The sequence below is a fragment of the Henckelia pumila genome, chromosome 4, assembly GCF_033568475.1.
Source record: "Henckelia pumila isolate YLH828 chromosome 4, ASM3356847v2, whole genome shotgun sequence".
Classification (NCBI taxonomy): Eukaryota; Viridiplantae; Streptophyta; class Magnoliopsida; order Lamiales; family Gesneriaceae; genus Henckelia; species Henckelia pumila.
In genome coordinates, this window is record NC_133123.1 from 114,821,062 (window position 1) to 114,843,727 (window position 22,666).

Consider the following 22,666-nt stretch of genomic DNA (forward strand, 5'->3'; position numbering starts at 1 on the left):
ATCACTACAGTATTAAGCCTGAACTTGTTTTACTAAGCTGATATGTAAATTATGGATTATGTTTCCGCACGTTTTTACTCTGTTAAGAGTTTTGCTGTATTAAGTTTAATGCATGCTATTAGTTGCCAGTTAGTAGGTGATTCCATGCAGGGTCACTACATTTTTGGTATCAGAGCATGCATAGATTTTGGGATTAGTACTTGGGATTACTCTAGTATTAAGTAATTATTCACTACAAGAAAAATGCAAAACGACAACGGATTTTATCCGTTGTCGTAGGTGGTTAAAAACCGTTGTAACTGATGGCGTTGTCAAAAGTACCCCCTACGACAACGGATAAAATCCGTTGTCGTTTCTCTAAAAAACAACGGATTTTATCCGTTGTCATAGTCACGAATCCGTTGTCTTTGAAAGAAACGACAACGGATTTTTCACCCTACGACAACGGATTTTATCCGTTGTCGTTTTTCATATAAAAAACAAAAAAAAATAATATTCAAATTTCAATATTATAAATAAACCAAAATTTAAAATTTCAAAAATAAAATTTAATATGCAATTTTTTAGTATTACAAATCACTAGAAATTAGAATTCTAATTTAATACAAATCGGAATACCCAAATATCAAATATACAACTTGCAGCAATTTCCCGAACTCCTCATTGTTCCTCATGGCCAACAGCATGCGCCTCGGGATTATCCTGTTCTTGCTATCACACGCAGCATTTTCAGTCAACTTCAATACCTTCAATCACCAACCAAATTGTTGGATCAAAAAAACGAAAATATACGATGAAAATCAACAAACAAAGCCCAAAAACAAGAGACACAAAAAAACACACCTCGGAAACTAGGTATTCAAAACCACATTGTTATTTATTCTTGATTATTCGACTGTATATTAGCGAAAAGAGTATAATTGTAATAATTCTTGAGGAAAAAAAAAAACCAGAACCAAAATCCAAAACAGATCCAAGAAACAAAACCCGGCAAAAAAAAAAACTCACAGAATCTTGCAAGGCGATGCTCCATGTTTGCATGCTTAATTATTGCTTCTAGAAGCCCAGGTGAAACCCCAGTGTGCACAAGTTGATACGCAGCTCGAGATCCAGATATGTCATCATGAATTTCTCTAAGCCTTACAGATAGCAAAGGAAGGCTCATGCTTTAGATCAAGTTCAACATCCCATTTATGAGATGCTTCTCTAACAAATTATCCAATAAAGCACACGACAGGGCATATATTACTTCACTGTAAGTCAATTTATAATAAGGACAACTCAAGCTACATGCCAAGCAAAAAAAATCAAAAAAAACCAAACTTGGATACCTTATTGAATTCATCTTCGCCTTCAACAAAATCAAGATAGTTATGCAAGTTTTCAAGCTCTGCAACATTGAGGGGTCGTACATGAAAGTAGGGCCTCCTAATAGCTGTTTCAAAACCAATGATCTTAGAATCAAACTCTTTAGCTCTCTTATATATCTCTTCCCTAATAGGTTCCTGGCTCGCACCACTTAAACTTGGAAACAAAAATGCCTCAGTCATTTCGTTCACAACAAATCAAGAACTATGTACCATAATACCAGCTATTCTCCGGAAAACAAAAACCCAAGACTAACCTTTTTGGTGAATTAAATCAAATATCAAGTAAACCAAGGAACTACAACAATCATTCTTTGAAATTGAAAATTCATCTACCCATCCATCAAAGCAGCGGAAAACATGCACTACACAAAAAATTCCCAGTTGACAAGCATCGAGAAAATCTAAACAAAACAGAGTTACAAACAACTTCAACAACGAAATGAATTCCAGCAAACAAAGGGCAGATCTGACACCAACAAAGCAATCATATAGCAACATATCAATGCCCAAATGCATCTCCCAAAAAAAAAAACAAATGAAACATATTGAGGAAATTACCGTTGTCTTTTTTAAGATGTAAAACAAAAAAAATTAAAATTTAAAAACACAAAATTTTAATATTATAACCACTCAAAATTTTAATATATTTGCGCATCCACATTATTATCACTTTATAAGCAAGAAAATTATCAAGCATCAAATCATCATGTCAATAATTGAAATATTACATAAGACTCGATACACATATTGTCATTAATAAGTTTTTGGATTTAAACCGAGATAATAGGTAAGGACAAAAATTGATATGTATGATACCTTGTTATTTCATGCCTTAGTTATAATTTCATCGAGAACACCCATGATATGGATTTGGCTAGATTGCGACACAGAATCTTTTACGGTACACTTGTCTTCAATGATAACATTGTCATTGGTGATTTCCATTTTGGAAGCAGTATCAGATGAAAAACTTACTTCAGAATTACTTCATTCATGTTAGGAAGCATGACCACTTGGACAACTCTTTCTGAATGGCTATGGATGAAACGACCCTAACTACTAGACTAAAAATAATTTAAATGAAAATTTGCGGATTTTTAAAAAATTTTGCCATGACTTGTTTGCAAAGCAAACAAGCCATCTTAAACCAGTCAACAATTCAAATAAGGAAAGAAAAACTGACTTAAAAACTCAAGTGCGCAAATCATAAACATGCAATCCTAGTAACCACCTCCCGGTTACAGCATAAAGTAAACTAAGGCATTTAAAAGTTCGCAATAATCATAAACATGCATAGGTGTAGACATACTACAAATTCATCAACTGTAGCACAGGGAATGCACATCCTGGCTATAAATACTGAAAGTACTCAAATAACTCTTCATTATTACATAACAGAGTAATGTGCGGAAAAACGTAAACATAAAGAAGCAACGGTCACTGGGCCTTGCACCGCCGATGGCCTCATCCCAGTAGATCATGCCCCTCCATCTCAACAACAGTCTCCTCACCTGCAAACATTCAAGCATAGTGAGTCTAAAGACTCAACAAGTATAAACAGTGTAATAACAAGGGTTTAAAATACGTGATGCAATAGCTCAACTTTAACTGTAATATGCATGAAACTAGAAGGTATAGAAAACATGCACTGATGAACTCACGCTATAAAAGACTTTCAACTTTCTTAACATCAACGTAAGACGAGTCAACTGAAATAATGAAACTTTAACTTTTAAACTTTTCTTTTCCTTTTCTTTTTCCTCATAGAAATCAGTTCCTTGATTTGTGACCCTCTGTTTCGATCATGATCATGGCTGCAGTGCACTATGCCAGCAAGACGACGAGATTTCTCCCGACGAACTTAACCCCTCTGTGGCAAGGAGACCGAGATAACTCCCGATCCCACATTGCCCCTCTGTGGCAAGGAGACCGAGATTACTCCCGATCCCACATTGCCCTCTGTGGCAAGGATAAACAAGATGTCTCTTGCTCCCTACCTAAACCTCTATAACCTCTTGGTGAGTAGACCGAGGCATCCTCCGGCCTAGCAACACCCCTCTTTGTCACAAACAAATCACTTCATTCAAAAACATTTACTTTCTTTTCCTTTTCATTCATTAAGACTCGACTCATACCTCTTTATAGCATGCAAAACAAGAAAACTTTCTTTCACTTTATGAAACTAAAGAACATGTCATATGCACACGAATAGGCAACCTTTAAGACATGAGACTCAACTCAAAAATGTGGGTGTAAGGTGGATGAGTGGCTGCCCCTAAGACAAAAGAAACACTTCACTCAACAATTTCCCTCAAACTTGACTTAGCCCGAGCAAGAGAACCGTAAGACCCTAAACTTTGTCATGCCTTAACCAAAACCCGTCCCGCTTGAACCGACACTTAACAAACACTTCAAATTACCCCTAGGAATAGGTGGTAACATCAAATGATCAAATGAGCTAATTGACAAGACAAGAAAATTGGACAGCCCCTTTTTACAAAGAAAAATCTGCACCTACACCTCCAACTTAAAAAACTCATAACTTGGTCCAAACGTATCCGAAATAAGCCCATTTTATACCGACACGACCACAACATCATGAAATTTAATATGGTACAGCCCTAACACTGCCCAGACCTCAGCCAAGACCTGCCCTGCCCCGTGAACAGTACTGCCCTGCACACTCAACAACACCCAACTTACCTCTAACTCAAAAATTCAACCCCATAACCCTCTTTCCTCAACTTTTCTCCATACCAAACATCAATACACCTCAAATAACATCACTTAGGACTTTTCCCAAGCACTTGGACAACACCCAACCATACTTTCACCTCACATTTCGAAAACTTCAAATTTTAAGCATCAAAAGCCTCAAAATATTGGGTAATCAATCAAGACTCATGCAAATCAATTAAATTCCTCAACATCATTTCAATTCCAGCCCTTACACATGCAAAACTTCAAAATTTAGGACACCTCACTTCTGAATTTTCGAAATTATGCAAACCCAATCATAAAAATCCATGCCATAGCTTCTAAATTCATCATTTAATCACATAAACACAACTCAAATGCAATAATTAAAAAAAAACAGCCCTACCTCCACTAAATCATGCAAAAACCGAACCCTACATACATATACATCATGCATTTCGAAATTTTGCAAAAGAAACTTAAGGGTGGGGATAGATATTGCTTGAATGAAAGTCCAAGAACAATTTATACTTGCCTCTACCAAATATCAACCAAAAACCGAAATAAAAGAGGGAAGGGGAGCTGAAACTTCAAGCTAAGCTCCTTGGGAAGCTTCTCCGGCGAGGTAGGCGGCGGTGGACGGCGGCGTCGGCGGCTAGAGGTGGAAGAGAGGGGCGGCCATGAGAGAAATCCAACAAGGGGAAGGGGGCGGCTCTTGTGTTTAAAATGGGGGCTAGGGTTTCTATTGTGTTGTGTACAAGATATATATATATATATATATATATATATATATAAGAGTGTAGTGTTTTGTGTGTGTGTGTGTATGTATCTTGTACTATAAAGGTGCTAAAGGACTTGTAAAAGTGCTTTTGTACTATCACAACTTTTTACCTCAAAACTTTTGCACCTTTAAAAACTTCTAAGTTGAAAACTTTAACTCTAAACATTTTAATTGAAATTACACTAGCCCGGATTTAATAAAATCCTATTCTATGAAAAGTTTAGGAAATAATCCAAGAAAATGATAAAATTGCTTTTTGACCCCTTAAAAGTTCAAAATTCACATTTTTGGCCAAAATCCCCTTTTTCCTCTAACTTAAAATCTTAAAAAACGAAAGTCTTGAAAATATACCACCGAAGCCCACCATCGTCACCTGCCGGGATAGAAACTCACTAACTAAACAATTCAAGGCATTTAATTCAAATAAGTCAAGCAATGCTATCTTTAACTGAAACTTAAACAATTAACTTCAAGAAATTAAAAATATAAATACTGAAAATAATTTTTAGGCATGATATTCAAATTTTAAAAGCTCTTGGTGCTACAATTCCTCCCTCCCTAATAAGGAATTTCGTCCTCAAAATTAAAACTTACCAAAAAGCTCCGGATAGCGACTCCTGATCTCTGACTCTGACTCCCACGTAGCTTCAGCCTCCGAATGGTTCAACCATCTTACTCTAACCATCGGAATCGACTTGTTACGGAGTCTCCTCTCTTGCCTCTCCAAGATCCTATCTGGCCTCTCCTCGTAGGTCATGTGCGGTGAAAGCTGCAAAGACTCATAACTCAGCACATGAGAAGGATTTGAGATATACTTCCTCAGCATGGACACGTGGAAGAGGTTGTGCACTCCTGCCAGATTAGGCGGCAAAGCTACTCGATAAGCTAACGTCCCCACTCTATCAAGAATCTCAAATGGTCCTACAAACCTCGGAGATAACTTCCCTTTCTTCCCAAACCTCATCACACCCTTCATGGATGCAATACGGATAAAGACATGATCACCTACAGAAAACTCCAAATCTCTCCTCCTGTGATCTGCGTAGCTCTTCTGCCTACTCTGGGCAGTCCTCATCCTATCACGGATCTTAGCTACTACCTCGGTGGTCAACTGAACAATCTCCGGACCAAAGTCTGATCTCTCACCTATCTCATCCCACAACACTGGAGATCTACACTTCCTCCCATAAAGTTCCTCGTAGGGAGCCATGCCAATAGTGGACTGAAAACTGTTATTATACGAAAATTCCACTAGTGGTAGTCTCGACTCCCAACTATCTTGAAAGTCAATAGCACAAGCCCTCAAAAGGTCCTCCAAAATCTAAATCACCCTCTCCGACTGGCCATCGGTCTGCGGGTGGAAGGCGGTGCTAAAAAGTAGCTTCGTACCCAATGCGGAATGAAGACTCTTCCAAAAAGACGAAGTAAACCGTGGATCTCTATCAGACACTATGGAGACTGGAATATCATGTAGTCTGACTATCTCCCGGATATACAACTCCGCGAACTGAGTCATCGTGAAAGTCATCTTCACCGGTAAAAAGTGCGCCGACTTAGTGAGACGGTCTACAATAACCCAAATAGCATTCGAACCTCTCACTGTCCTCGGCAATCCCACAACGAAGTGCATGGTGATATTATCCCATTTCCACTCCGGAATAGGGAGAGGCTTAAGCAATCCGACAGGTCTCTGATGCTCCGCCTTGACCTGCTGGCATGTCAGACACTCGGACACAAAACGAGCAATGTCACGCTTCATGCCTAGCCACCAATAAAGCTGCTGAAGATCCCGATACATCTTCGTACTACCGGGGTGGATTGAGTACGACGATGTATGTGCCTCTGCCATGATAGTAACTCGCAGAGAATCACCTGCGGGAACCCAAAATCTACCTCTGTACCTCACAATCCCATCTACCACAGCATACAAACCGCTGCCTTTCTCCTCGTCTCTTTGTCTCCACTTCCTGATCTGCTCATCAACTGACTGCGCTGCACGGATACGATCAAAAAGTGTAGTCTGCACACTTAGTAAAGACAATCTGGGAGCTCTACCACTTGCATAAAACTCTAGACCATACCTCTGAATCTCAACCTGCAACGGTCTAGACACTGACAAGGAGGTAATCACTGCAGTCTTCCTGCTCAAAGCATCTGCAACCACATTAGCTTTACCAGGGTGGTAGCTAATATTGCAGTCATAGTCCTTCACCAACTCTAACCACCTACGCTGCCTCATATTCAACTCCTTCTGGGTGAATAAGTACTTGAGGCTTTTGTGGTCTGTGAAGATCTGACTCTTCTCTCCGTAAAGATAGTGTCTCCAAATCTTAAGAGCAAACACTACCGCTGCCAAATCTAAGTCATGAGTAGGGTAGTTCTTCTCATGCTCCTTCAATTGCCTAGAAGCATAGGCAATAACTCTGTCTCGCTGCATCAGAACTGCTCCCAATCCCAACTTGGAAGCATCAGTATACACCACAAAATCACCTTACCCGGATGGCATGGTCAACACTGGCGCTGTCGTAAGAGCTTCCTTCAAAGTATCAAAGCTCTTTTGACACTCGGCACTCCAAACAAACTTGGCGTTCTTCTTAGTCAATGCTGTCATAGGCATAGCAATGGAGGAAAAACCCTTGATAAATTTTCGGTAATATCCGGCTAATCCAAGAAAACTGCGAATCTCAGACGCGCTCCTCGGTATAGACCACTCCTTCACTGCTTGAACCTTTGAAGGGTCTACTTTCACACCGCTCTTAGAAATAATATGAACCAAGAAAGAAACTTTCTCCAACCAGAATTCACACTTATCAAACTTGGCCAACAACTTGTGCTCTCGAAGCACCTCAAGAACGGTCCTCAAATGCTGTTCATGCTCCACTCTATCCTTCGAATAAATGAGGATGTCATCGATGAAAACAATGACAAAGCGGTCCAAGTAAGGCTGAAACACGCGGTTCATAAGATCCATGAAAACCGCGGGCGCGTTCGTCATCCCAAATGGCATCAAAAGGAACTCGTAATGACCGTAACGAGTCCTAAAAGCTGTCTTCGACACATCTGACTCCTTCACCTTCAACTGGTGATAACCTAAACGAAGATCAATCTTCGAAAAGACGGATGCACCTTGCAATTGATCGAAGAGGTCCTCGATCCTAGGTAATGGGTACTTGTTCTTCACAGTCACTCCGTTAAAACCTCGGTAGTCTATGCACAATCTTAGACTACTGTCCTTCTTCTTAACAAAGAGAACTGGTGCGCCCCATGGGGAGAAACTAGGGCGTATGAATCCCTTGTCAAGCTACTCTTGAATCTGCTCTTTTAACTCCTTCATTTCGGTAGGAGCCAATCTGTACGGTGCCTTGGAGATAGGCACAGTACCGGGAATCAAATCTATAGAGAACTCTACTTCTCTATCGGGCGGAATTCCCACAACATCGCTAGGGAACACATCCTCAAACTCCCTGACGACAGCCACATCAGAAATAACTGGTCGCTCTGGCAGCTCTGTCAAAGATAAACTGGCTAGAAATGACTCGCACCCACTAAGTACAAGCCTCTGAGCTTGCATGGTAGAAATGACTCGAGTCTTCCTCAAGCTCTTAGCAGCCTCGAACCAAAACGGTTCCTCGCCCTAAGGCCTGACTAGCACTGATCTCTGCTGGAAGTCTATCATCACCGCATTCTTCGTCATCCAATCCATCCCAAGAATCAGGTCAAACTCTGGCAAAGGTAGCACTATGAGGTCTGCTACCACTGACTGACCCTGCAAAATCAATACAAGATCTCTCACCAAGCTCCTGGTGGATAGCTCTTCCCCTGAGGGGATAGTAACTGAGAATCCGACCTCCAATTCCTCGCTCTGAATGCCCCTCTCAAGGGAAAAAGACTCCGATATAAAGGAATGGGTAGCCCCTGAGTCTAATAAGGCTCTCGTGGCTACTCCTGCCACAACAATCCTAACTGTGAGAAGAGTAGTGTCTGGGTCGGCCTGCTCGGCCTCCATCACGAACACTCTGCCCTGCACGGGCCTCCTCAGCTCTGGACAATGGGTAGAGATATGGCCTGGCTTCTTGCACTTGAAGCAAACTCCAGCATCCTTCAAACATCTCCCAAAGTGCGGGCGGTGGCAAACCTGGCAAATAGGCTTCTCCCCAACCTTGGGAGGAGCCTGTTTCTGGGCCTGACGCCCCTGTGGTGCCTGCTGTCCCTGCTGTCTCGGTGGTCCATGATACGGCTTCTTGCCGTGCTGCTGCTGCTGAGAGTGGCCCTGATGAGGGAAGGGCCTCTTGCCATGCGCCTCCGCGCTAATATCTCTCAGTGTCTGCTCGGACCTCAAGGTACGCCTCAGCGCTGAAGCATAATCAGCTGGCTCCGCCATAAGTACATCCCTACGGATGGCGGGTCGAAGCCCCACAAGAAAGTGCTCCAGCTTCTCCTTCTCGTCATCTCCAATCAAAGGCACAAAATGGCAGCCCCTCTCGAACTTCACCACAAACTGTGCCACCGACAAATCTCCCTGTCTCAAGCTCATAAACTCCGTCTTCAAACGGGCTCTCACATCAGCAGTAAAATACTTCTCAAAGAACAGCTTCTTGAACTCAGTCCAAGGTAGAGTAGCTGGGTTCACAATCTTCTCCATTCCCTCCCACCAGAGGGCGGCATCATCCTGGAGGAGAAACACAGCACACCTCACTCTATCTGGATCTCCCAGCTGCATATAGCGAAAGATCACCTCCAGAGAACGGATCCAACCCTCCGCTATCAACGGATCAGTGGTGCCAGCGAAGTCCTTCGGATTCATCTTCCGGAACTGCTCATAAACAGTCCCCACTCCAGCTCTAGGAGCATCCACATGACGCTCGAGAATGCGGGCCAATCCCGCTAGAACCTGTCCTCCTACATCCACCTGCGGCGGCGGTGAAGGCGGCGGCCGTGGAGGAGGCGGCGGTGGAGGCGTAACTGCACGCTGATCACGACGACGAGCCATCTAAACGCATTGAGAAAAATCCAACATTCAAATTTCATGCCTTAGAAAATATTTTTACTTCAAATTTAAATTTCTCAATAACTCAAGAAACTAATACATCAAAACTTAAACAGATAGAGACATTAAACTTAAATCTTACAGACTTTGAGGCGAGATCCCCTAGGTTTCAGCAACCGGCAGTAGGCTCAGCCCAAACCAAGACCGTGCTCTGATACCAACTGAAACGACCCTAACTACTAGACTAAAAATAATTTAAATGAAAATTTGCGGATTTTTAAAAAATTTTGCCATGACTTGTTTGCAAAGCAAACAAGCCATCTTAACCCAGTCAACAATTCAAATAAGGAAAGAAAAACTGATTTAAAAACTCAAGTGCGCTAATCATAAACATGCAATCCTAGTAACCACCTCCCGGTTACAACATAAAGTAAACTAAGGCATTTAAAAGTTCGCAATAATCATAAACATGCATAGGTGTAGACATACTACAAATTCATCAACTGTAGCACAGGGAATGCACATCCTGGCTATAAATACTGAAAGTACTCAAATAACTCTTCATTATTACATAACAGAGTAATGTGCGGAAAAACGTAAACATAAAGAAGCAACGGTCACTGGGCCTTGCACCGCCGATGGCCTCATCCCAGTAGATCATGCCCCTCCATCTCAACAACAGTCTCCTCACCTGCAAACATTCAAGCATAGTGAGTCTAAAGACTCAACAAGTATAAACAGTGTAATAACAAGGGTTTAAAATACGTGATGCAATAGCTCAACTTTAACTGTAATATGCATGAAACTAAAAGGTATAGAAAACATGCACTGATGAACTCACGCTATAAAAGACTTTCAACTTTCTTAACATCAACCTCATACTTTACTTAACCTCATGCATGACTGACTGACATCAACGTAAGACGAGTCAACTGAAATAATGAAACTTTAACTTTTAAACTTTTCTTTTCCTTTTCTTTTTCCTCATAGAAATCAGTTCCTTGATTTGTGACCTTCTGTTTTGATCATGATCATGGCTGCAGTGCACTATGCCGGCAAGACGACGAGATTTCTCCCGACGAACTTAACCCCTCTATGGCAAGGAGACCGAGATAACTCCTGATCCCACATTGCCCCTCTGTGGCAAGGAGACCGAGATTACTCCCGATCCCACATTGCCCTCTTGGCAAGGATAAACAAGATGTCTCTTGCTCCCTACCTAAACCTCTATAATCTCTTGGTGAGTAGACCGAGGCATCCCCCGGCCTAGAAACACCCCTCTTTGTCAAAAACAAATCACTTCATTCAAAAACATTTACTTTCTTTTCCTTTTCATTCATTAAGACTCGACTCACACCTCTTTATAGCATGCAAAACAAGAAAACTTCCTTTCACTTTATGAAACTCAAGAACATGTCATATGCACACGAATAGGCAACCTTTAAGACATGAGACTCAACTAAAAAATGTGGGTGTAAGGTGGATGAGTGGCTGCCCCTAAGACAAAAGAAACACTTCACTCAACAATTTCCCTCAAACTTGACTTAGCCCGAGCAAGAGAACCGTAAGACCCTAAACTTTGTCATGCCTTAACCAAAACCCGTCCCGCTTGAACCGACACTTAACAAACACTTCAAATTACCCCTAGAAATAGGTGGTAACATCAAATGATCAAACGAGCTAATTGACAAGACAAGAAAATTGGACAGCCACTTTTTACAAAGAAACATCTGCACCTACACCTCCAACTTAAAAGACTCATAACTTGGTCCAAACTTATCCGAAATAAGCCCATTTTATACCGACACGACCACAACATCATGAAATTTACTATGGTACAGCCCTAACACTGCCCAGACCTCAGCCAAGACCTGCCCTGCTCCGTGAACAGTACTGCCCTGCACACTCAACAACACCCAACTTACCTCTAACTCAAAAATTCAACCCCATAACCCTCTTTCCTCAACTTTTCTCCATACCAAACATCAATACACCTCAAATAACATCACTTAGGACTTTTCCCAAGCACTTGGACAACACCCAACCACACTTTCACCTCACATTTCGAAAACTTCAAATTTTAAGCATCAAAAGCCTCAAAATATTGGGTAATCAATCAAGACTCATGCAAATCAATTAAATGCCTCAACATCATTTCAATTCCAGCCCTTACACATGCAAAACTTCAAAATTTAGGGCACCTCACTTCTGAATTTTCGAAATTATGCAAACCCAATCATAAAAATCCATGCCATAGCTTCTAAATTCATCATTTAATCACATAAACACAACTCAAATGCAATACTTAAAAAAAAAACAGCCCTACCTCCTCTAAATCATGCAAAAACCGAACCCTACATACATATACATCATGCATTTCGAAATTTTGCAAAAGAAACTTAAGGGTGTCGATAGATATTGCTTGAATGAAAGCCCAAGAACAATTTATACTTGCCTCTACCAAATATCAACCAAAAACCGAAATAAAAGAGGGAAGGGGAGCTGAAACTTCAAGCTAAGCTCCTTGGGAAGCTTCTCCGGTGAGGTAGGTGGCGGTGGACGGCGGCGTCGGCGGCTAGAGGTGGAAGAGAGGGGCGGCCATGAGAGAAATCCAACAAGGGGAAGGGGGCGGCTCTTGTGTTTAAAATGGGGGCTAGGGTTTCTATTGTGTTGTGTACAAGATATATATATATATATATAGGAGTGTAGTGTTTTGTGTGTGTGTGTATGTATCTTGTACTATAAAGGTGTTAAAGGACTTGTAAAAGTGCTTTTGTACTATCACAACTTTTTACCTCAAAACTTTTGCACCTTTAAAAACTTCTAAGTTGAAAACTTTAACTCTAAACATTTTAATTGAAATTACACTAGCCCAGATTTAATAAAATCCTATTCTATGAAAATTTTAGGAAATAATCCAAGAAAATGATAAAATTGCTTTTTGACCCCTTAAAAGTTCAAAATTCACATTTTTGGCCAAAATCCCCTTTTTCCTCTAACTTAAAATCTTAAAAAACGAAAGTCTTGAAAATATACCACCGAAGCCCACCATCGTCGCCTGCCGGGATAAAAACTCACTAACTAAACAATTCAAGGCATTTAATTCAAATAAGTCAAGCAATGCTATCTTTAACTGAAACTTAAACAATTAACTTCAAGAAATTAAAAATATAAATACTGAAAATAATTTTTAGGCATGATATTCAAATTTTAAAAGCTCTTGGTGCTACAATGGACCCGATGAACTCTTCTCAGTCAAAGGTGTAGTTGGTCTCGATGTTTCAGAAAAGAAAAGAATTATCTCCTCTAGCACTGCCTCAACATATGCATCAGTATCCTTGATGTGTTCAATAGCAACAGCTCTGATGACTCGGGCATCAATCTGAAACCAAGAATCAAGGGGTAGAGCCATTAAGTGAACAACAAACCAAAAATACCTACTCAACGAGAACAAAAAAGATAGTGGATCATTATACTGAAGCCAAAATTTACCTTCCGGAAAATCTCCAGCAGCAAATTGTACACTTCATTGAATCCCATCTCTGAATTCTACAGATCAATACAGTTTGAAAAAAAATATATAAAATTTAAACGATAATCCAGAATTCCTATAATTTGAGTTTATCTATCCATAGATACACCTCCGGGAAAAGCTCCAGCAATAAATTGCACAATTCAGTCACGTGTACTCTACTTGATAAAAATATACATCTGATAAATAGAGCTAAGAAGGTGAATACTTCAAGTAAATAATATCCCATTGAAAACCATAAATAAGAAATTGTGTTAATCAGTAAATAAAGTATAGGCCAACATGGTATACAGTGGAAGCAGGAAAAGACACAAATGAAGCATGTGGTTAGGAACAGTAACGAGCATAGAAAACAAAATCTCGAGGAGGTGTACCACTGAATTCAAAATTATGTACTAGTGGTTTCAGCTATCTATATTAGATCACAAGCATAAATAATTTCACAAAAAGTAGAAATGGATGCATTTTCATCATACAAGAATCTTTAATGCATTGCTCCTAAGGGGTCAATCGATAAGCCGACTAACTTGATATAATTTAATTCAAGAAACTTGTAACTTAGAAGAAATTTACACCAAATAATTATTTGTTCCTTCTGATTTCCTGGTTTCCGAAGCTCATAACCTATTCTGGCCTACCATAAAACATAGGAATCATAAAACCAATCACAAAACTGTCTAATGTTTGAATGCAGATCATAAAGAGCTAAGGCTTCAGCAAAAATGAGTATCAGAATCATTCCAACAAAGAGCTTTGGTTTTTGGGCATTGGCTCTGTCAAATATAATAGGGTGAGAATGATTATTACCACATTCTATGAATAGTTAAACTGGAAATCCTAAAGAATGAAACCAATAATATAGAAAGTTATGTGATGAAAAGCAGATGAAGGATAAATCAAATGGATAGAATCTCTCTTCATGGCAGATACTGAACTATGAGATCAAATGATTACGGAGCAAAGATGCACCGACTCACATCACCTTACACCTTAAGATTCAAGAAAAATAAGTGAAATTCAGGAATGATCCAAAACACACTCAAAATTGTCAATATCCAGATTCATTTTCTTTCACACACTTCATTTTTATATCCCTCACACATCCTATTGCTGCTCCTTACCAAAGAATAAATTCACTTCCAATTCATGATATAGTAACTTACTCGGTACACTGGAAGAAGTAATTGAAAATGCTAAAGATAAATAATGAAAAACAACTAATTCATAATTAGATACAAAAAACACATGAACAAATTTAAGGAAGAGTGGAAGGGAGCAGCCTATGAAACATTGATCAAATAGCAGATGGAAATCAATAACAAATCCACAATCTTTTGTTAGTGTTAACAATTTACAATGCCATGGATTCCAGATAGGCTTGATGCAGCAAAATCAGAGTCAATATATCAATTTACCAATTACCAGTAAAAGGCCATTACTAACAATTGTCAAAGCCAACGACCACACCCCCTCTGCATCCAAGATCTTATCAAATATCAAATTTTCAATAACAATTGGATCCTCTTCTTCTGAACAATTGTCATCTGTGCCATAAAAAATCCTTTGTGAAAGGCTCCCAACAAAGCCCAATTCAAAGAACATCCATGGGTGGAAAATGTCTAAATAACTCATTTACTTTAAAAAGCAACTGAAATATAAGACTACACGTTTAGTATAACTTTTCTTCTTCGTTTTGTCTTTGAGAAAAAAAGATAGGTTATCCATCAATAAATTAATAGTGATTATTGGATTTGCGTGTATACGTATAATTTTTGAAAATCAGGAAAAGGAAAACAGAAAAAAAAAACAAGAAACAAACACACTCAACACAAGTGCCCAAAAATACTAACCTTCGATTCGTGAGCCTATGAGACAGTAGGAGAGTTTCAAGGGACCAAATACCAATTAATGCAATCACGCGTTAGGAGAAATTATCATAAAAAAATCAGGGTGGTGCATAACATTCTCAAAGATCTCATCCTAGCCTCGTCATTTTAAAAAAATAACAAACAAAGAGAAATGCAGAAAATAAAAATGGAATTAATTCTCCGCTACTGAATCTGCCGTGAGAGTAACTCCTTTTCGCAAGGGTCATCTTACCAATTTCAGTCTCTCCGATGAGGCACATAATCAAATCAATAATATAAATTTAAATGAACCAAGAACCCAAAATTTCAAAACCTTAATTTTCAAATATACCTCAAGTCTTCAAAATCGAGTTCCCAAGTATTAAACAACCTTCCTCTTAGGCTGAACTTTGATCGACGATGAAAATGGAGTGAAAATCGCACGGCTGAAGAAAATGGGGTCAACGAGGGTGGCGATTAAAGTGGGCAAAATCGGTAGTAAAAGATAACCCTTGCCGAGAGCTTTCCAAATCTACTCTCAGATCTAAATTTCGAGCACCGACGGCGGAGATATGGCCGGTCAAAGGTGGCGGTTTTGGTCGAAGAAAAGAATGGAAGAAATCGGCTGAGAAATTGTGGAGAAGATGAGATGTGAAAAAATGAACTTTATCATATATTTTGTTAAAAAATAATCAAAGACAACGGTTTAAAAACACCGTTGTGATAGATACTTAAAAGCAAGCTTATAGACAACGGTTTGTACAAACCGTTGTCGTAGATATAAAAAAACCGCTAATAGACAACAGTTTTTAAAAACCGTTGTCTTTTACCCCTCAAAGACTACGGTTTTTTAAAAACCGTTGTCTTTTATTAAGAAAAAAAGATCAAAGACAACGGTTTTCATTAAAACCGTTGTGAAAGAGTAAAAGACAACGGTTTTGGCAAAAATCCGTTGTCTTTTTTGTGTTGTCTATTACCATATTTGTTGTAGTGATTGCGCATTTGGGATTTTAATTTGCAATTCTTTTTAAGATATGGCTGACGAGAGTCACGGTAGTGTTGGCCAGGGAGGTGGTCATAATCATCGTCACCATCGCCATCATGATGATCGACATCGTCCTCATGAGGGTAGACGTTGCTACACTATCAATAAGTTCATGCAAGTAGGACCGAAGCCTTTATTGGGTGGCGAAAATCCTGAACAATAAAGAGGTTGGATGTCTAAACTTGAAAGTGCTTTTCGAGCTTTCGATTGCACTGAGGAGAAGAAACTGGAAGTTCTAGAATTTGTTCTAGAAGATCGAGCACGCTTATGGTGGGATGCCAAGGCTACTCAGGCACGTACGGAGAGAGGACATGTGACTTGGGGGGATTTTTGTCAGCATTTTCAGAAATTGTATTTTCCTCCTGATTTTCGACAGGCACGATCTATGTAGTTGCTGACTCTGAGGCAAGGATCAATGACTATTGATCAATATCAGCAATGATTTCTTGATCTGCTACCTTTCAGTCCTCATATCAGTGACAGTGATGCGTCCAAGTATGATATCTTTTTGCAAGGCTTGAAACAAGATATCTATTCACAAGTTGTCTTCTGTGATGATCCGACATCTTATGAGACTTTGGTGAACCGTTGCCGTCAAGTGGAGAACAGCAATAGGCGGGCACTGTTGATGATTCCAGGGCAGCCTAGTGGATCTCTTGGGCCTAGGGCTCAATCTGTTGTACAATCTGGACATATGTCTTCTTCTACTACTAATTCGTCTGGTTCTCGTGGCTCACGAGGTACGTTCCGTTTTGGGAAGAAGAAGAAGAAGGAGGAGTTTTGCAGCCACTGTGGTGGGAAGCATCCTGCAGCTTCGTGTTGGAAGACTACTGGTGCTTGTTATATTTGTGGTGAGCAGGGACATCTGCGGAGAGATTGTCCTCAGCGTATGAGTTTTGCTAGTGGATCGGGATCACAGGTTGGATCTCAGGCTTCTACTTTTCCATGTGAGCAGTCAGCACCACAGAGTTCTTCTGGTTACCGTACACAGACTCAGGGGCAGGTATTTTCTCTGTCTCAGGAATAGGCTACTGAGGGAAGCGATCGCATGTTGGCATGTACCTTTTTGTTATGTGGTATTCCTGCACTTGTTTTAATTGATACTGGAGCATCACATTCCTTTATTTTTAGTCGCTTTGTTAAGAGATATAGATTACCTTATGTATCATTAGATATGGATTTAGTTGTATCTACTCCGCTAGAGCAGGAGGTAGTAACTAAGCGTCTAGTGATGGGTTGCCTTCTAGAGTTTGAGGGTAATGTGTTATCGGCTAATCTGATGATATTAGCGATGGCAGATTTGGACTGTATTTTGGGAATAGATATGCTGACTTTGTATCACGCTACTGTGGATTGTTATTAGTGTCTGGTACAGTTTTATCCTGTTGAGGGTGAGAGCTGGTACTTTTATGGTGAGGGTGTGCTACCTCCGATGCCACTTGTATCGGATCTGAAGACATGTCATGTCTTAGAGTCAGGTGGGGAGGGCTACCTCATCTATGCAGTTGAAATATCCATGAGTAGTACGGGTATTGATCAGTTACCGGTTTTCAGCGAGTTTTCTGATGTATTCCCTGATGATTCCTGGTTTTCCTCTGGTTCGAGAGGTTGAATTTGGTATTGATCTAGTACCAGGAACTACTCCTATATCCCGAGCACCTTATCGTCTGGCACCATCAGAGATGAGGGAATTGAAACAGCAGTTTCAGGATCTTCTTGATAAGGGATATATTCGCCCGAGTGTTTCTCCGTGGGGAGAACCTATGTTGTTTGTCAAGAAGAAGGATGGATCGATGCGATTGTGTATTGATTACAGGCAGTTAAATCGTGTCACCATCAAGAATAAGTATCCTTTGCCATGAATTGATGATCTATTCGATCAACTACAGGGTACTACTGTCTACTCCAAGATAGATCTGAGATCGGGATATCATCAGATGCGGGTACGAGACTCAGATATTTCTACGACTGCTTTCAGGACCAGATACGGGCATTATGAATTTCTGGTGATGCTATTCGGTTTGACGAATGCACCGGCAGTCTTTATGAATCTGATGAATCAGGTATTTTGAGAATATTTGGATAGATTCATCATCGTCTTCATTGATGATATTCTTGTCTATTCGCATGATAAGAATGAGCATGCACATCATTTGAGAATTGTTTTGCAGACGTTACAAGATAAGCAGCTGTATGCGAAATTGAGCAAGTGTGAATTCTGGCTTGATCGGGTAGTATTTCTCGGTCATGTGATTTCTAGTGAAGGAATATCTGTTGATCCTAGTAAGATAGAGGCAGTGCTGAACTGGTCTCGTCCGATGACGGTTGCTGAGATTCATAGTTTCTTGGGTCTAGCGGGTTATTACCGTCGGTTCATCGAGAATTTTGCACAGTTGGCCAGGCCTTTGACACAGCTTACACGGAAAGATGTTGCCTTCATTTGGTCCTCGGATTGTGAGGAGTTATTTCACGAGCTGCGTAGACGTCTTACTACTGCACCTGTGCTAGCTCTACCTTCTGGATCGGGAGGTTATGTTGTCTATACTGATGCCTCTGGTCAGGGGTTGGGATGTGTTCTGACACAGCATGGACATGTTATTGCCTATGCTTCTCGACAGTTTAAGACACATGAGAATAATTATCCAGTGCATGATCTCGAGTTAGCCGCCATTGTATTTGCGTTCAAAATCTGGAGGCATTATCTTTATGACGAGAAATTTTAGATATTCACGGATCACAAGAGTTTGAAATATTTATTCACTCAGGCAGAGTTGAATATGCGACAAAGACGCTGGATGGATCTCTTGAAGGATTATGATTGTGAAATCAAATATCATTCAGGTTCTGCTAATCTTACTGCTGATGCCTTGAGTTGGCAGGTGAGACTTTCTGCACTTCAGACTTGTGAATTATCTCATATGATTCGAGAATGTTGTTCATTGAGTTTTACACTCAAGCACAAGAAAGGAAGAAATGGGATTCTTTTGTATACTATATTATCTGAGCCGGCTTTGTATTCTCGGATTAGAAACTCTCAGATATCTGATGTTAAGACTCACTGTTTGGCACGATTAGCCAATGGAGTTAATACATCTGGATTCCATTATCAGGCAGATGATTTATTATGCTTTTCGAATCGAGTGGTTGTACCTGATGTTGCAGAGCTCAGGAATGATATTCTTTCTCAAGCTCAAAGGAGTCGATTATCTGTTCATCCTGGAAGTATGAAAATGTATAAGGACTTGCGAACTAGATCCTGGTGGAAAGGGATGAAGCGGAATGTATATCAGTTTGTTTCAAGATGTTTGGTTTGTCAACAGGTCAAGGCTGAACACCGACGACCAGGTGGTTTACTACAGAATCTTGAGATTCCCGAATGGAAATGGGAACACGTGACTATGGATTTTGTTACCCACTTGCCTATGACTTCATGTCAGTGTGATGCTATCTGGGTCGTTGTTGACCATTTGACGAAATCAGCACACTTTATACCTTACAACCGGGAGTATTCTTATGATCGCATGACACGCTTTATACATTCAAGAGATAGTGCGATTGCATGGAATCCCAGTGAGCATAGTCAGTGATGGAGACCCGCGATTTACCTCACGATTTTGGGGTAGTTTTCAGCAGGCTTTGGGTACCACTCTGAGTTTAAGTACTGCATATCATCCGGAGATTGATGGGCAGTCAGAGCGGATGATTCGTGCGCTGGAGAATATGCTACGTTCTTCTGTCATGGACTTTGGCTTATCTTGGCACGATTAGTTACCTTTGATCGAATTTGACTACAATAACAGTTATCATCGTAGTATTGATATGGCACCTTTCGAGGCATTGTATGGTTGACGATGTCGTACTCCATTATTCTGGGATGAAGTCGGGGAACGGCATGTTGATGGTCTTGAGTTGGTGCAGCAGATTGTAGACAAGGTAGATTTGATCAAGCGGAGGATCAAAGATGCTCAAGATAGACAAGCCAGTTATGCTAATATTCACCGCATGCCACTTCTGTTTGAACCTGGTGAATATGTGTTTTTGCGAGTATCACCTTTCAAGAAGGTGATGAGATTCGGTGTGAAAGGCAAGTTGTCACCTTGTTTCATTGGGCTTTTCCAGATACTGGAAAAGATTGGAGATGTTGTATATCGTTTGGCGTTACCGCCATATCTTTCCAGTATACATGATGTTTTTCATGTGTCGTTACTTCGACAGTATATAGCTGATGAATCTCATATTATCCAGCCTATTGATGTTCAGCTAGAGCCAGATCTGTCGTATATTGAACGACAACTCAGTATCCTAGACAAGAAGGAGAAAGTTCTTCGGAACAAGACTATACCACTTGTAATGGTACAGTGGCAGCGCCGAGGCATTGAAGAAGCAACTTGGGAAACTGAGAGTTGTATGCGAGCGGAATATCCTGAGTTGTTTGCCTTATACTTTTGATTACCATGTAAAGATGTAATTACAGTTGTTGTAATAAAACATGGTTTAATGTTTTATATTATTATCTTGATTTGTCTTTAGATTATATTTTGCGGACGAAATATCTAAAGGTGGGGAGAATGTAGTAACCCAGATTCCATTTTAAGATAATAATATGATAAATATGATTAAGGATTACTAATTAAATAAATCAGAGCGCAAGTCAAGATCAAGAACACATGGTATGAGAATGAGCTAGGGTTGATGGATTTGACCATGGGCTCGGGTCGGTCATGAGTGGCTCGGTTCGGACATGGTTGAACATCAAGAGCTTGGCCGTGTGTGTTACACTTTGACTAGGGCTCGGGCATTGAGCTAGGGCTCGGGCATGGAGGTGGATTTATCTCGGGCGTGGAGCTTGGTTTGAGCTCGGATGTTTCCTTGGGGCTCGGGTCGGTCATGGTGAACCAAGGGAGGGTTCGGACACGAGGGGCTCGGCCAAGGAAAAGCATGGCTCGGGTCGGGTCCTAGGGTGCTCAAGAAAGTGAAGTGCTTGGTCAAGCTAGTGTTTGTCCATGGGAAGAGCACATTGTGGTCGGGTCAGGAATGTTGCGTGGCGGAACCAGAATCAATGCATGAGTTGACATGCTAGGTGTCAAGATCTTAGGAGTTGAATGCTTAGTGTCCTGCCAGATGTCAAGATATCACGCATTCGTTTGACACCTGTCCCAGCCCATTCCCTATAAATAGGAGTTGAGAGTTCAGATATTGACACACCACTTCCATCTCACTTCATATTTCTGCTCGGGAAGGAGTGGCTCAAGAGTTCGGGAAGGAGTAGCTCGGGAGCTCGGGAAGGAAGAGCTCGGGGTCGGACCAAGAGGCCAGGTCGGGTCGGGTCGGGTCAGGCTTGAGACCAGGTCGGGTTGGGAGTTGACCTAGGACAGCTAGGGGTTGTCTTTTTCCAGCTTAGTTCAGACTTCGGTGTTAAGAAAGTACACATTGACTGAGATTGCCAGCGATTATACATGTTTATATGTTGCATTTATTTGGCATTATTATATGGCATGATATATGATTTACCGTTTTCCATATTCATATGTCATGTGCATATACATGTTGAGTCTATACCTTGTTATACCTGATTATAGAGCCGCTCAGCTCTATACTCGATAGTCTGTCACTAAGAGTACCGCGACGGCGGGGACATGTATGTCTGACTACTCTGGTGTACTAGACGAGTGTGGTTGCACCCAGAGGTTGATCTGCGCAGTGGCAGCACTCATGTGGCGCCGGTACTGAGCATGACTTTTCAGATGAACTTTTACCAGTCATCATGTTGCATGCATCATATACATATGTTTACTCATGTTTATGTACTGGGCGTTAGCGCTCACGTCCTAGTTGTTATCTTGGACACCCTATTCCATGAGGCAGGTCACAGAATAGACGAAGCCGGTAGTTTGAGGCAGGACTAGAGTGCTGGAGCTTGTCAGGGGATTTTATACATCAGGATTTGTTTAGCTATATAATGTGACTTTTAAGTTCTTCGATATGGTTGTATCACTACAATATTAAGCCTGAACTTGTTTTACTAAGCTGATATGTAAATTATGGATTATGTTTCCACACGTTTTTACTATGTTAAGAGTTTTGCTGTATTAAGTTTAATGCATGCTATTAGTTGCCAGTTAGTAGGTGATTCCATGCAGGGTCACTACATGTGAGCTAGCAACGCTCAGTATGAAAGTATGAGTATACACATGCCATGATTGTTAATGAAAATGAAAGGTACCGAAAACCTATCACGGTAGAAAACTCTTGCTCAAACAATAGGCTTCATGGTATGTAGCACACTAGACCGTCGCATTAGGAGGTACTCCAATACCATAAGAATAAGTGGATAAAAGTAACCGGACATGAATCCACGGAATCCATCCACAATAACTCGGGGATGAGAAACCCCTCTACTGGTAATA